The following is a 15,789-nucleotide window of genomic DNA, read 5'->3' as shown; positions in this document are numbered from 1 at the left end:
ATGAGCTTGGTGCTTCTTAACTGTCTTGTGCTCCAGCCAGCAGCCTGCAGGTGAAAGCACATGTTTCCATTTGCTCTTTCACTCTCTAGTTTTATACATCAGGAACTTCCTTTCACTGAGACACATAAACTACGCACCTTCTGTATTTTTGTGTGAAGCCTCTCTATTTTCCAAGTCCATTGTTGCTGAGTTCAGTTTCTGCTATGTAATAGCCACCATTTTCTTAATGCTGCCATTATTCTTATCTCAGTCCCTCCCATAGTCTCCAAATATGTCCTCTTCTTGGAGAAACTGGGTGGTGTTTATCAGATTTGCCCTTAAAATACATAACAATCTACCTGGCAAAGCTGTCTTCAGGCCAAATTCTACCACTCATTCAAAGAGTTATATACTTTGGAGTAAACGAAATCTGTAAAAAAAAAAAAAAAAAAAATCAGAAGACATGATTCTTCTTTTTAGTGATTCTTACCTCTTGGTGAGAACTTTATTTTGGAGGATAACTATTTGAGGACAATAGAACTTTAGCATGTTAAATCATAACAATTACTGTATATCAACTAACTATGACTTTGAGTCAAACCCTTATGTCATCTGTAACCTCCCTCCCCGCCCCCCCCAGCCTGAAATCTGGCTGATCAGGTTTGACTGTTGTGGTAGGAGAGCATCAGGGGTGGAGCCTGACACCCTATTGGTCTGCCACTCCCACTGCTACACGTGGTCACCTGCAACTGGACTCCAAGGATGATTTGGCAGGAATGGGCCCCTCTCCCCTTCTTCATAACCCAGTACTCCAAATAGTAAAATTGAGCTTTGATCAGAACCTTGTTGTCTTAGCTCCGTTCTTTCTCTTGTCCATCTAGTTCCCTTTCTTTCAGCTCGAGTCTGCCTCTTCAGCCATAACCCGTTCCTAGCGAGCCACTGGATGGCATGCAACAGTCATTGATTTATATCACTTAATATGAAAATGCATGTTCTTTGGCTCTTGCAGTTCAACCAGGATCCAAACTGATCGGTGAATTCATGATGCCACTTAAATCATGGAGTGGCTATAGTGCCTAGCCTACCCATTCTAGATTTTTCTTGAGAAACTACAATTCTGCACCCATGTATTTATAACACACTGGCAAAAGGACAGACATGGGACTATGTTAGACTTCCTAACTACCTGACAAGTCAATATTCTATTGCACATAAACAAATCTTTATAGTATTCAGATACTTCATTTCGACAAGAAGTTTGGCTACTACAGATATAATTAGGATTTTCACCATTAGTTAATCAGGGTATTTAGAATATCTAATCTGTCATTGTTCAACTTAGTCCTTTCTATATAACATTCTTTCTTTGAGGTAAGCCCTTTGCATGCCTCTTCTGCTTTAGATGCCTTGGGAGCCTGTGAGACTGGGTTTCATTTGTTTGTATCCTCTCTTCTTCCTATGTCTCACTACTTTATTTTTGTACACTCACATCACCAGGGCAGGAAGGTTTTCCAAGTCTGTTAATTGAACTGATGCTTTTTTTCTGAGTCACCTGATTGCTCATTATCAGAGCCTTTTAATCTCTCAACCTAAGAATGCTAAGTGCTTTCCATGGTTCTAGAAAAGCCTTTGGTTTGTTCCTAACACATGAGAAATTTAAGAAATTTCTTGTTATGATTTGTCTAGTTCTGGTTAAATATTACATTTCCACTCCCGGCCATTGAACACTACAAGTATTAGCATCTGGTTACTTTGTCCATCATGATCCCTATGTAGGGAGTACATCTAACAACAGCAAGCAGATTGGAACACACCCCAAGACCCTGTGATGATGAATAGCTATCTCTTCAACTTCTGTGTTCTATTACACTATCAAATGACTCTCACTTGTTGGCCAAATAGAAATATCTGAATCATACAACAAAACAAAAAATTAATAATGTTGTTAGTTGATCACAGTGCCTCCAGGTCCAAGCTCTATAAGGCACAAATCAGAATAATGTTTCCTCAATCTCCCTACAACATGTCTCTGATGCCATGGTCACTTCAAATGGGACAGAAGTCCTTATCCTTTGGCTGAGTAATGGATTCTAAGTTGGACATTTGGATTTTACATTAATTTTTCTCTTGTCTTTTACCCAATACATGTTCTTTCTCCTTCATTTTGCCATGACTGATGTCTTCATATGACAACTTTCTCCACATTCTATTTCCAATGTAATACCTGGGCAATTTATGTCACATAATTTTGATGTAGCTAAAAATACTAAGGAAGAAATATTTTGTTCAATTATCATGTGAGCTATAGCTTCCTGTTTCACAAAAAAATAAGAAAAAAGTTTTGGTAACTAGGCATGCAATAAGCTAGACTCATAAGTTATTTATTTATAATTATTTAAGATTCCATGTGTATATTTACTATCTTTCTTTTATTATTTATTGCTGACTTTCAGTTAATACAGAAGATTTCATTTAGAGTGATGTTAGTTATTACATCATATTTTGAGCAAGAAATATTAAAGTACTTCTGATTTTTCAATACACAATTCTCATATAAACACTTTGTTTCTGGACTTATATGTATAAATGTTTTCCTGCCTGTAGTATGTGCATCATGTGGTTGCCAGTATCTACAAATGCCAAAGTGGGCATAAGATCTGCTGGAACTCGAGTTATAGGCATTTGCTAGCTGCTATGTAGATACTAATAGTTGAACCCCAATCCTCTGAAAGAGCAACTATTGCATTTAACTGATTAAACATCTTTCTACTGCCTATTCATTAGGACTGTACTTTTTCCAGTTCAGTAATTTTTCAGAAGTCATTAAAATAAACTGATTAATTTCATAAAACATTGAACTCAACCTAAGTCCTAAATAAGTGATAAATAAATAATAGCTTATGTCAGGCAGTTATCAAAACACTTAAAGATACCAGGACCTATGAGACATTGCAGAGCTGTATTCTGTTCCTTCCTTCAGTTCTGAAATGTGGCTATCAACAGAGATTTGAAAGTGCTGACAGTAAAACATGACTTATCTACCTCTCTGAGTGCTTTCTTCTCTTAAGGGGTGGCCTGGCTCTACTCTGAGGATGCGTTTACTGGAGCAACTCGTGATGATTTTTTTTTTTAAATATCTATCTCTCCCGGTCAAGAGAAGATGGAGAAATTTCCTAGCATCTCATAAAAACTTTCACAACATTCATTGATTACCCAAAGTATTTATTATTATTATTACTATTATTATTATTAATCATTTTTGTTTTTATTAGGGCAGTTTCTTGCATTTTGCTACCTTCTATTTACTCTCTAATCACTTGCATTTCTCAACAATTTTACCCTTATTTTTTTTCAAAGATTTTCAAATTCAACGTGATTTTTTTTGTTTTATCTTATTATATTATACTTTGTAACATTTTCTTGTTTAAACCGTAGGAAAATGTAAAGCCTGACAAACCAACCAGCCAACAAAAGACCCAAGCAAACAAAGACGCAAAAACAAAGAAGGGAGGAATAGGATGAACAGGTAGGTACGTGGAAGAATGTTTGAGAGGGTGGAAGCCATGATCAGAAAATATTGTACAAAAATTTTATTTTCTGTTCATTGGTTGGGTGTAAATATCTGCATCTGACTCTTTTGACTGCTCATTGGGTCTTTCAGAGGGCGGTCATGATAGGTTCCTTTTTGTGAGTGTTCCATAGCTTCAGTAATTGTGTCAGGCCTTGGGACCTCCCCTTGAGCTGGATCCCACTTTGGGTCTGTTACTGGACATTTTTTTTTTCCACAGGCTCCTCTCCATTTCCATCCCTGTAATTCTCCTAGGTCTCTGGTGAACTCTGGAGGGTTTCCAGTCACCCCCCCCCCCCCCAACCTCCTATTTTCTGAGGTTGCCTATTTTCATTCTTTCTACTGGACCTCAGTCCTTTTTTCTCACCCAATACCAGATCAGGTTTCCCTCTCCTCTCCCTCCATTCTCCCCACCCCATCCACATTGCCTCCCAGGTCCCTCCCTCCCTCTCCACTTGTGATTGCTTTCTTCTCTCTCCCAGGTGGGACTGAGCTGTCCTCACTTGGGCACTTCAGCATGTTGAACATTTTGAATTCTGTGGACTGCATCTTGCTGACCCCTGTTATTGAATAGGGGAAGGCTGAAAGAAGATGAGGAGAAAGGTGATCATGTAGGAGGACCAGCACTCTCAATTACTCTGTACCTCTGAGATCTCTCAAACACTGGACCACCAAAAAGGCAGCAAACACCAGCTGATATGAGGCCTCCAACACACATACACTAGAGTACTTCCGGGTCTGTTTTCATTCAGAGATGATGCACCTAACCCTCTAGAGACTAGAGGCCCCAAGGAGTTTATGCCCCCAAGGTGGGGTTGGGGGCATTAACATGGAGATAGGAGGGATGGGGAGGAGGTGTGGGATGTGGAGTAGTCAGAGGGTTGGTCAGGGAAGGGGGCATGGAATGCAATATAGAGTGTAAAATAAATTAAGTTAATAAAAAAGTACAGCTTCAAAAATTATTTTCAATCATAGAGAACAATTTATTTCTACTCATTTCAATCTGTATAAATATCTTTAGTATATATACTGGCTTCTCAACTCTGTGTACTTATCACCAACAAACTTTGTCTCTCTCTTACTTATATTCCATTATTGTAGAAACTATCAAGCAATTTAACATTTCAAGCTTCATAGTATCTGTGATTAATCAGCAAATCTTCCTCATTGCAGCTAGTTTCACCCAGGTTCTTGTTATTATCAAACCAGTTATTACCCATACCCAGGTGTAAACCAATGAATTGTGTAATTTTCTAATTCCTGTGTTGTCCTTTAGGGTGGAGAGTCTAGCTTCAATGTCAACCAAAGTTTATGCACTTTTTTTGCATTTATTTCATTTTTCTCACCTAGAAATAAACTAATTCTTCTTTTAAATTCCATTGTTAATTGTAATCATATATAGCTGAAGAAAAGCACAAACACAATATGGATGTTTTACTTTAGAAGATCACAGTCATGAATGTATGTGAGTTTTTAAATGATGCCTATAAATTGCACTATGACTTTTGTGTTTATTGTCTAACTTTTAAAATGACCTCTTTTTACCTAAAACATTACACTTCATCCCCCAGCTCAGTGTCACCTGAGAGCCCCATGCTTTTGCTATTTTAAATAGCCAAGCCCTCTATGGTATATTGATTGGTTCTGGTTATTTGCCCAAGTGTGTGTGTGTGTGTGTGTGTGTGTGTGTGTGTGTGTGTGTGTCTGTGTGTCTGTGTCTATGTATACCTATAGCTATATGTATGTGATGTATATGTGTATGTATATGGTAGTTTTACCAAGTGAGTCTTTTGAAGCAAAGAAAATGGCATTTTTTTCTCTAAATCCTCACTGTTTTAGTTCAGAGAAGTCCCTGTCATTGACTCTGTTATGCAACACCTGATGGGATCATCTGATTCTACCCAAACCATATTCTTGCCTTTTGTCCACCCAGAATGTATATATGGTTACAGGTATGTCCACATGAATATACTTGGGGTTCAAAAAACAGCCCTTTGGGTATTGGGTCTTCTTTTCACCATGTTTAAGTCAAGGCATCTTTGTAGTTTGGTGTTGGGTAGGCACCCTAGGGAGCCTCTGTGGATTCTCCTGTCTCTACCACTCATCTCTGTGCAGGATGAATGGAATTATAGGGACACAAGGAAATGCCTGACATTTACCTGGGTTCTCAGTGTTTGAACTCAATTATTTACACATATACAAGAAATGATTTAACCAGTAAGCAACCTATCAAGTTCACATATTATATATATATATATATTACATATTTTCCTCAATTACATTTCCAATGCTATCCCAAAAGTCTCCCATACCCTCCCCCCACTCCCCTACCCACCCATTCCCACTCTTTAGCCCTGGCGTTCCCCTGTACTGGGGCATATAAAATTTGCGTGTCCAATGGGCCTCTCTTTCCAGTGATGGCCTACTAGGCCATCTTTTGAAACATATGCAGCTAGAGTCAAGAGCTCCGGGATACTGGTTAGTTCATAATGTTGTTGCACCTACAGGGTTGCAGATCTCTTTAGCTCCTTGGATACTTTCTCTAGCTCCTCCATTGGGGGCCCTGTGATCCATCCAATAGTTGACTGTGAGCATCCACTTCTGTGTTTGCTAGGCCCTGGCCTAGTCTCACAAGAGACAGCTATATCAGGGTCCTTTAAGCAAAATCTTGCTAGTGTATGCAATGGTGTCATCATTTGGAGGATAATTATGGGATAGATTACTGGATATGGCAGTCTCTAGATGGTCCATTCTTTGTCTCAGCTCCAAACTTTGTCTCTGTAACTCCTTCCATGGGTGATTATTTCCAATTCTAAGAAGGGGCAAAGTGTCCACACTTTGGTCTTCATTCTTCTTCAGTTTCATGTGTTTTACAAATTGTCTCTATATATTTTAAAGGGGATACAGAGGTGGCCTCCTTTACGTGGAACACCTAATGCTGGACATTCTATTTCCTTCAAATCTTTAATCAGTTCTTTCTTTTTTTTTCTGGAAATCTGGATAAGACAATGGCCTCCAGATTAATTGCCTGCAGTTTCTTATACTTCTTACTCTCCTCTACTTATTCTTTGCCTTGAAGTACACATATTGAAACATCAAGCGATATAATATTTATTCATTAAGTATACTTTAGTTAATTTTTGTCTCTTTTTGGACTATTACTTTAAATTATAGAAATTTTTGTTCATTTGTTTTCCTAATAAATCCCAAGGTTTGTATCATTTAAGCATTGCAAAATGATACAATATGTTTCACAGTTTTTGAATAAAAAACTTTGCATTGAAGCTAACAATAAAATTTCACAGGTAAAGTGCTTCAATTTGAACCCTATATATCCATGAATATCAGAAAAAATATATTCTTATGACCATCATTTTTTATCTTCTCTAGATGGATCAAGTGTATTTATCTCCTATAAACCTTGATCAGTCTTTAACAAATTATGAAGAAAAATCCTGAGCTCTGGAAGAAGTAAAGCCTCACCTTTCTATTTATGACTTGCAATAGCCTGACTTACAAGTGTTGAAATTATGAAGGTGTGAAAGTCATTAATATTTTCAAGAAATAAACTATGAGTATTGATCTTTGCCAAGATTAGGAATGTGTGGCCTCATGCTCAAACTGAGAGCATCCTAAGTTGGCCATATGCCCACACAGCCATTTTATTACATTATACACCATAGAAAGCTTTGTGGATAGTGTTTCCTAGATTTGCGTTTCCTGGATATGCTTTCACATCTATCAAATCTGCAGAATGCTTACCTACAACTCCAATAGCCACATAACCATCTCCTTTAAGTTAAATGTGGTATGCAGTATATTAAGTAGAATATTGAACATTTTGCTACAATATTGGTTTTGTCTAAGATGACCTGAACAGATCAAAGTTAGACTAGGCTATGATGTGAGGTGGTAGAACACATATATCAACAGTACTTTTTAATTGAGTTATTTTTAATCCTGGTAGCATTGAAATTCAAGTGTATCCTAAGTTGAGAAGTACCTGGAGATACATAAACCATGACTTTTCATTAACATGTAGCTTCACCAAGCTTCTTTGTGTATTTTGATTTACTATGGTAAAAATAGGTCAGAATTTTTACAACCTAAGTAATTTGTCAAATTGTAACATATTATGCATTTCTAAATAATATTCAATAACACTTCATCCCATGGAGTGTTAAGGCAGATATAAGGAACTGTGTCAGAATTGGTGGACTTTGCTCTTCATGTCTGAAAAAAGAAAAAGATACACAATCCAATCAGAAACCTGTTTGAAAGCAGGGAAGTAGGGAGTAGGTATGGAATGTGGAAGAGTCAGAGTTTGGACCGGGGGGAGGGGGTGGGGAATAAAATCTGGAGTTAAAAAAAAAAAAAGGAAAGAAAAGAAATGTAATTTGAACACGTTAATAAATTTTAAAAATAGTTATAAAAAAAGCTATTGAGTTATACTGTGTTGAAAAAATTTCAAGGAGACATAGAATACTATTTTTTTTTTTTTTTTTTTTTTTTTGCCAATGTGATTTGGCTTTTGGAAATAGTACAGACTATAGTGTTGAATCCTTTTGTTTGTGTCTTTTGCAACGTATATATACATATATATTGTATATAAATTATAGAGTGGAAATTTCAGAGGATAGAATGTATACTGAGTGACTGTTCTGTTGCTGTGAAGAGACCATGACAAGGCAGCTCTTTTTTTTTTTAATATTTATTTATTTATTATATGTAAGTACACTGTAGCTGTCTTCAGACACTCCAGAAGAGGGCATCAGATTTCGTCACAGATGGTTGTGAGCCACCATGTGGTTGCTGGGATTTGAACTCAAGACCTTAGGAAGAGCAGTCGACACTCTTTTTTTTTTTTTTTTTTTTTTTTCCATTTTTTATTAGGTATTTAGCTCATTTACATTTCCAATGCTATACCAAAAGTCCCCCTTACCCACCCACCCCCACTCCCCTACCCACCCACTCCCCCCCTTTGGCCCTGGCGTTCCCCTGTACCGGGGCACACAAAGTCTGCGTGTCCAATGGGCCTCTCTTTCCAGTGATGGCCGACTAGGCCATCTTTTGATACATATGCAGCTAGAGTCAAGAGCTCAGGGGTACTGGTTAGTTCATAATGTTGTTCCACCTATAGGGTTGAAGATCCCTTTAGCTCCTTGGGTACTTTCTCTAGCTCCTCCATTGGGAGCCCTGTGATCCATCCATTAGCTGACTGTGAGCATCCACTTCTGTGTTTGCTAGGCCCCGGCATAGTCTCACAAGAGACAGCTACATCTGGGTCCTTTCAGTAAAATCTTGCTAGTGTATGCAATGGTGTCAGCATTTGGAAGCTGATTATGGGGTGGATCCCTGGATATGGCAGTCTCTACATGGTCCATCCTTTCATCTCAGCTCCATACTTTGTTTCTGTAACTCCTTCCATGGGTGTTTTGTTCCCACTTCTAAGGAGGGGCATAGTGTCCACACTTCAGTCTTCATTTTTCTTGAGTTTCATGTGTTTAGGAAATTGTATCTTATATCGTGGGTATCCTAGGTTTTGGGCTAGTATCCACTTATCAGTGAGTACATATTGTGTGAGTTCCTTTGTGATTGTGTTACCTCACTCAGGATGATGCTCTCCAGGTCCATCCATTTGGCTAGGAATTTCATAAATTCATTCTTTTTAATAGCTGAGTAGTACTCCATTGTGTAGATGTACCACATTTTCTGTATCCATTCCTCTGTTGAGGGGCATCTGGGTTCTTTCCAGTTTCTGGCTATTATAAATAAGGCTGCTATGAACATAGTGGAGCATGTGTCCTTCTTACCAGTTGGGGCTTCTTCTGGATATATGCCCAGGAGAGGTATTGCTGGATCCTCCGGTAGTACTATGTCCAATTTTCTGAGGAACCGCCAGACTGATTTCCAGAGTGGTTGTACAAGCCTGCAATCCCACCAACAATGGAGGAGTGTTCCTCTTTCTCCACATCCTCGCCAGCATCTGCTGTCACCTGAATTTTTGATCTTAGCCATTCTCACTGGTGTGAGGTGGAATCTCAGGGTTGTTTTGATTTGCATTTCCCTGATGATTAAGGATGTTGAACATTTTTTCAGGTGCTTCTCTGCCATTCGGTATTCCTCAGGTGAGAATTCTTTGTTCAGTTCTGAGCCCCATTTTTTAAGGGGGTTATTTGATTTTCTGAGGTCCACCTTCTTGAGTTCTTTATATATGTTGGATATTAGTCCCCTATCTGATTTAGGATAGGTAAAGATCCTTTCCCAGTCTGTTGGTGGTCTTTTTGTCTTATAGACAGTGTCTTTTGCCTTGCAGAAACTTTGGAGTTTCATTAGGTCCCATTTGTCAATTCTCGATCTTACAGCACAAGCCATTGCTGTTCTGTTCAGGAATTTTTCCCCTGTGCCCATATCTTCAAGGCTTTTCCCCACTTTCTCCTCTATAAGTTTCAGTGTCTCTGGTTTTATGTGAAGTTCCTTGATCCACTTAGATTTGACCTTAGTACAAGGAGATAAGTATGGATCGATTCGCATTCTTCTACATGATAACAACCAGTTGTGCCAGCACCAATTGTTGAAAATGCTGTCTTTCTTCCACTGGATGGTTTTGGCTCCCTTGTCGAAGATCAAGTGACCATAGGTGTGTGGGTTCATTTCTGGGTCTTCAATTCTATTCCATTGGTCCACTTGTCTGTCTCTATACCAGTACCATGCAGTTTTTATCACAATTGCTCTGTAGTAAAGCTTTAGGTCAGGCATGGTGATTCCACCAGAGGTTCTTTTATCCTTGAGAAGAGTTTTTGCTATCCTCGGTTTTTTGTTATTCCAGATGAATTTGCAAATTGCTCCTTCTAATTCGTTGAAGAATTGAGTTGGAATTTTAATGGGGATTGCATTGAATCTGTAGATTGCTTTTGGCAAGATAGCCATTTTTACAATGTTGGTCCTGCCAATCCATGAGCATGGGAGATCTTTCCATCTTCTGAGATCTTCTTTAATTTCTTTCTTCAGGGACTTGAAGTTTTTATCATACAGATCTTTCACTTCCTTCGTTAGAGTCACGCCGAGATATTTTATATTATTTGTGGCTATTGAGAAGGGTGTTGTTTCCCTAATTTCTTTCTCAGCCTGTTTATTCTTTGTGTAGAGAAAGGCCATTGACTTGTTTGAGTTAATTTTATATCCAGCTACTTCACCGAAGCTGTTTATCAGGTTTAGGAGTTCTCTGTTGGAATTTTTAGGGTCACTTATATATACTATCATATCATCTGCAAAAAGTGATATTTTGACTTCCTCTTTTCCAATTTGTATCCCCTTGATCTCCTTTTGTTGTCGAATTGCTCTGGCTAGAATACTATTTTTTTGTGGATACACTTGCATTGTTGTTCAAGGAAACAGTCTTCATCGTGTTTAAAAAAAAAATTGGAAGTTGTCCTTATTCAGAGCAATCCACTCACCCTGCTTTCCACCCCAGTAGTTGTGTGTGCCCAGTGGGCACAGGAAATAATGTTGATGATAACAACATAATAAAGTAAAATTACATCGTCTTCCAGGCATTACCCACAGTAAGTGAACATTCTGTTCTTATTAGTGCTTTATATCTTGATAAAGGATTTGTCTCAATAAGCCTGTAGCACTAACTGACTAGAATTGATTATATATATCACAGTTTAAATGGCTTTCATCTGACCCATTTTAAATTCATTGCTTTATAATTTCTTTATGATACATTGTAAGTAGGAGAATGCAGAGGAGTATCTTCTATTATAATCTGATTTTTAAATGGCAAAGCATATTTTCTATGTTAAGTTGCTTTTCTATAATAGAGGAAATTATTTGTTAAATATTGCATTGACATAAATTAAATTTATTGTCTGACTTGTATAAGTAATTTATGTTCTTTCCACAAGAGTAGTAATGACTAGCAAAAGACATAATTGCCAAAAGAGACAACAAGGTAATGATGTTTTTAAAGAGCATTGCCTTTTAAAATTGCCTTCATAGAACTTTGAGAGTATTTGTTTGATATATCTCCTGAGTATCTTCTCATGCCTAAATTCAATGTCATGAATGTTTATAATTTTATTCCAAGTACTACATATGCCCTCTATTGTTTTGGTATTATGTCCTTTGATTTCTTTTATATCATATGAGAAGAGCCCTCACAGTTACATTTATAGCATGAAATTTGCATAATGGGTCTCAACTAATCTATAATCCTCTCTGTATTTTGGTAAGACTTGGTAGATTCCTTGTTTTATTTCTCAACCCATTTTTATCTTTTGTATAAAGGAGGACCACTGATTTTTTTTTTTTTTTGAGGTAATTTGATGTCTAGCCTCTTTGCTGTAGGCATTTATCAGCTATAGGAGTTTTTGTTTGTTTGTTTGTTTGCTTGCTTTGTTTTTTGTTTTCTTGTAGATTTTCGGTTCTCTTATGTATTCTATCATATCACCTGCAAAGGAAGACACTTTTACTTTTTCCTTTCCAATTGGGATCCCCTTGATCTCCTTTAGTTGTATTGCTCTGGATAGAACTTCAAGTACTTTATTAGAGAGATATGGAGAAAGTAGACAGTCTTGCCTTGTCCCTGATTTTAGTGGAACTGCTTAAATTTTCTCTCCATTTAAATTGATGTTGGCTGTTGGCTTGCTGTATATTGTCTTTACTGTGTTTTCGTGTATGCCTTGTATCCCTGACATCTCCAATATTTTTAACATGAAAGGGTGTTGGATTTTTTGACAAAGGCTTTATCAGCATCTGATGACATGATCTTGTGTTTTGTTTTGTTTCTTGCAATTTGTTTTTATGGTGGACTGCAATGATGGATTTCCACAGATTGAACCAATGCTGCACCCCTGCATGAAGCCTACTTGATCATGGTGGACATTTTTTTTTAATGTGTTCTTAGAATTGGTTTGTGAGTATTTTATTGAGTGTTTTTGCATCAACGTTCATCAGGGAGATTGGTTCTAAAATTCTATTTCTTTGTTTAATCTTTGTGTGATTTATGTATCAAGGTGGCTGTGGCATCATAGAATGAACTTGGTGGTGTTCCTTCTGTTTCTATTTTGTGTAATACTTTAAAGAGTATTGTTATTAATTATTATTTTAAAGTCTGGTAGAATTCTGTACTAAAATCATCTGGCCCTGAGCTTTTTTGGGGGGGTCGGGTGGGGGTAGGTGGGAGATTTGTAATAACTGTTTCTAGTGATGTGAGGGTTAGGTGATTACTTAAAATTGTTTTAATTTTATTAAATCATATATTTCTAAAAAATCATTCATTTCATTTATATTTTCCAATTTTGTGGATTACAACATTTTGAAGTAAGACATAATGATTTTTTAATTTCCTCAGTGTCTGTTGTTATGTCTCCCTTTTCATTTCTGATTTTGTTATATTAGACACCGTCTCTGTAAGTGTTTCTGCTCTGGTGGAATGGTATCATGGGACTCAGAAGCCCATGAATCGCACAGTTCTGTGGAGAGAAGGTATCTCAGTGGAGGGCATCTTGAAATATGGGGCCTCAGGCACCACATAGCTCTTTTTAGTTAGTTTGGCTAAGGATTTGTTTTGTTGATTCTTTGAATTGTTCTCTGTCTTTCTAATTGATTGATTTCAGCCCTCAGTTTGATTGTTTCCTGCTGCTCCCCCTCTTGGTTGTTGGCTTCATTTTGCTCTAGAGTTTTCAGATCTGCTATTAAGTTGCTGGTATGAAATTAGCACTGCACTCCCTGTACTACAATCCTCCTTTTCTCCCTGGAGGCCTGCTGTCATTAAGAGCTACCAGCTCTGCTTGCGGTGCCAGAAGCCTGATACTATCAGAATTACGAGGCCAGCCAACACTAGAGACAACTATATGGCTAATGGCCAGTGCAAGAACACATCAACAAAAGTCAGGACAATATGCATCCATCAGACGTCGGCTTTCTTACTATGGCAATCCGTGAATAGCCTAACATATCTGAAGAACAAGACAATCACATTAAACCACATCTCATGAAGGTAATAGAGGCCTTTAAAGAGGAAACAAATAAATCTCTTAAATAAATACAGGGAAATACAGCCTAATACACAGAGGGCTTTTAAGAAGAAACAAATAATTATAAAGAAATACAGGAGAATACAATCAATCAGGTGAAGGAAATCAATAAAACTGTTCAAGATCTGAAAATGAAAGTATCGTATCTTGGTATAAAGAACCAGGCATATAGTGTGTGTGTGTGTGTGTGTGTGTGTGTGTGTGTGTGTGTGTGCACTCATGAATATGTGTTAGCAGAGGCTATGCATATGTGTGTGCATTGCTATGAGTACAAATGCCAGCAGATGCCAGAAGGGGACATTGGATCTCTTGGAACTAAAGATTCAGATGGCTGTGATCCACTCAACCAGATGATGCAAAAGGTACTCTTAACTGCTAAGCCATCTCTCTAGAACCCTGTGTGGAGTTTTGAGTACATGGTTACATAATCACCTGTCCACCAAATATAAATACTGTCTTAGGTAGGGCCCAAATCCCCCTGACTCCCTCTCTCTAACTCATAGATTATTTTACTTTGATTGTTATTGTCACATTTATATGCTTAAATATATATCTATAACCTTCTGGCTATGTTTAGATTTGCTTGTATGTGTATAACTTCAGGGTTAACTACTTGGTACTGGTTAATAAGAGGAGTCTTATTCCTGAGGAAGATAATTCTCCATGAATTCTTAATCTATTCTTTCCTGTACTAAATAAAACCATTTTTTAAAATGCCATAAATTATTCATTAAATTTTGTCAGATTTATTCATTTTACTTTCTATGTATGAGAGTTTTGCCTTCTTATATGATAATAAATATACATTTATTTCTGGTCACCCTGTTCATGCATGAAGTCTGTGGCAGTGAGAAGATGGCTTCAGGTGCCCTGTATCTGAGTGTGGAAACTATGTGGGTATTGGGAACTGAATCTTCTGCAAGACTAACACGTACTGTTGACCACTGAACCAAAGCTGCAGCCTTCTGAAAATTTCTTACCTTACTGCCTCATTTGAAATATTTCCTTTTTGGTAATACTTTAAATTAAAATAATTGAAAAGATTCATGAGATGAATCAGAAGGTGGAGACATTTGCTACTGAGCCTTTAGTTTGAATTTTAGAATGGAATGATGAGAAGACACAGCAAAAAGCTGTCATTGAACCCACACAGGTATACCATTGCCCATTCCACAAATGTGTATATAAATATGTGTCTAAATTTACAACCATGTGCGTATGTTCAATGACATTAAACTCTATAAAATATTTTTAAAGCATCCTACGTGGAACTTTTCATTTATTAATATTTTATGCAATAATTCAAGATAAATTTTAAAAATATTTTAGAAGTCTAATTGTATCAATTCACAGGAAAATACCCTTATTTAAACCACAGCCAATAATGAGATATTTGGTTAGTACCTGAAAATCAGCACAATATGACTTGCATAATTTTATTCTACTTTAAGCATATTCTGCATACAATCCAGACGTTAAATTTTGGTGTGACTTGATGAAAACTTTAAATCGGTTTATTTTTTTCTTTTATTTTTTCTGCTTTTGATAATATGTTAATATTTGTGACAAAGTGGATGGAGTGTGTATATGAATTAAGCTAAGCACAGGTTACAAGTATTTTTCATGGCTTTTTAGACTTTCAGAGTTGTCTGATTCCAATTAAAGTGTATCATTTTATGAATTGTTAGATGTGTTTTCTTACAAATTTAATGAAGCCATGAAGCTTCCATTTTATTGTTTAGTTGAATTTTGCAGCATTAGAAAAGCTGTAACCATTCAATTCTTTTAAACACATACAGCAGAGATTAGTGATCAAGCTGCTACTACATTCTCTTTTTCTCCTCCTCTCTCTCTCTCTCTCTCTCTCTCTCTCTCTCTCTCTCTCTCTCTCTCTCTCTCTCTCTCTCTCTCTCTCTCTTTCTCTCTATCTCTCTCCTTTTCTCTCTTCCTCTGTGCTATATTGTAGAGCATATGTGTTGTGAGTGTGCATGTATATGCATGGTGGTAGGTTCCAGTAACCCTTGTGTACAGAGGCCAGAGGAGGAAGCCCAGTGTTTTCCTGTGTCATTCCTTCTGCCTTACTCCCTTATCATAGGATATTTCACTGACCCTAAGCTACACTGGTGTTTGCAAGCCCCAGTGTCTTTCCTTGTTCTTTGCCTCCTGCTGTGCCGTGCTACAAACTTGTGTAGCCATGTC

This window comes from Mus musculus, chromosome 18 (assembly GCF_000001635.26).
Source record: "Mus musculus strain C57BL/6J chromosome 18, GRCm38.p6 C57BL/6J".
In the NCBI taxonomy this organism is placed as follows: Eukaryota; Metazoa; Chordata; class Mammalia; order Rodentia; family Muridae; genus Mus; species Mus musculus.
This window is presented reverse-complemented; position numbering follows the sequence as displayed.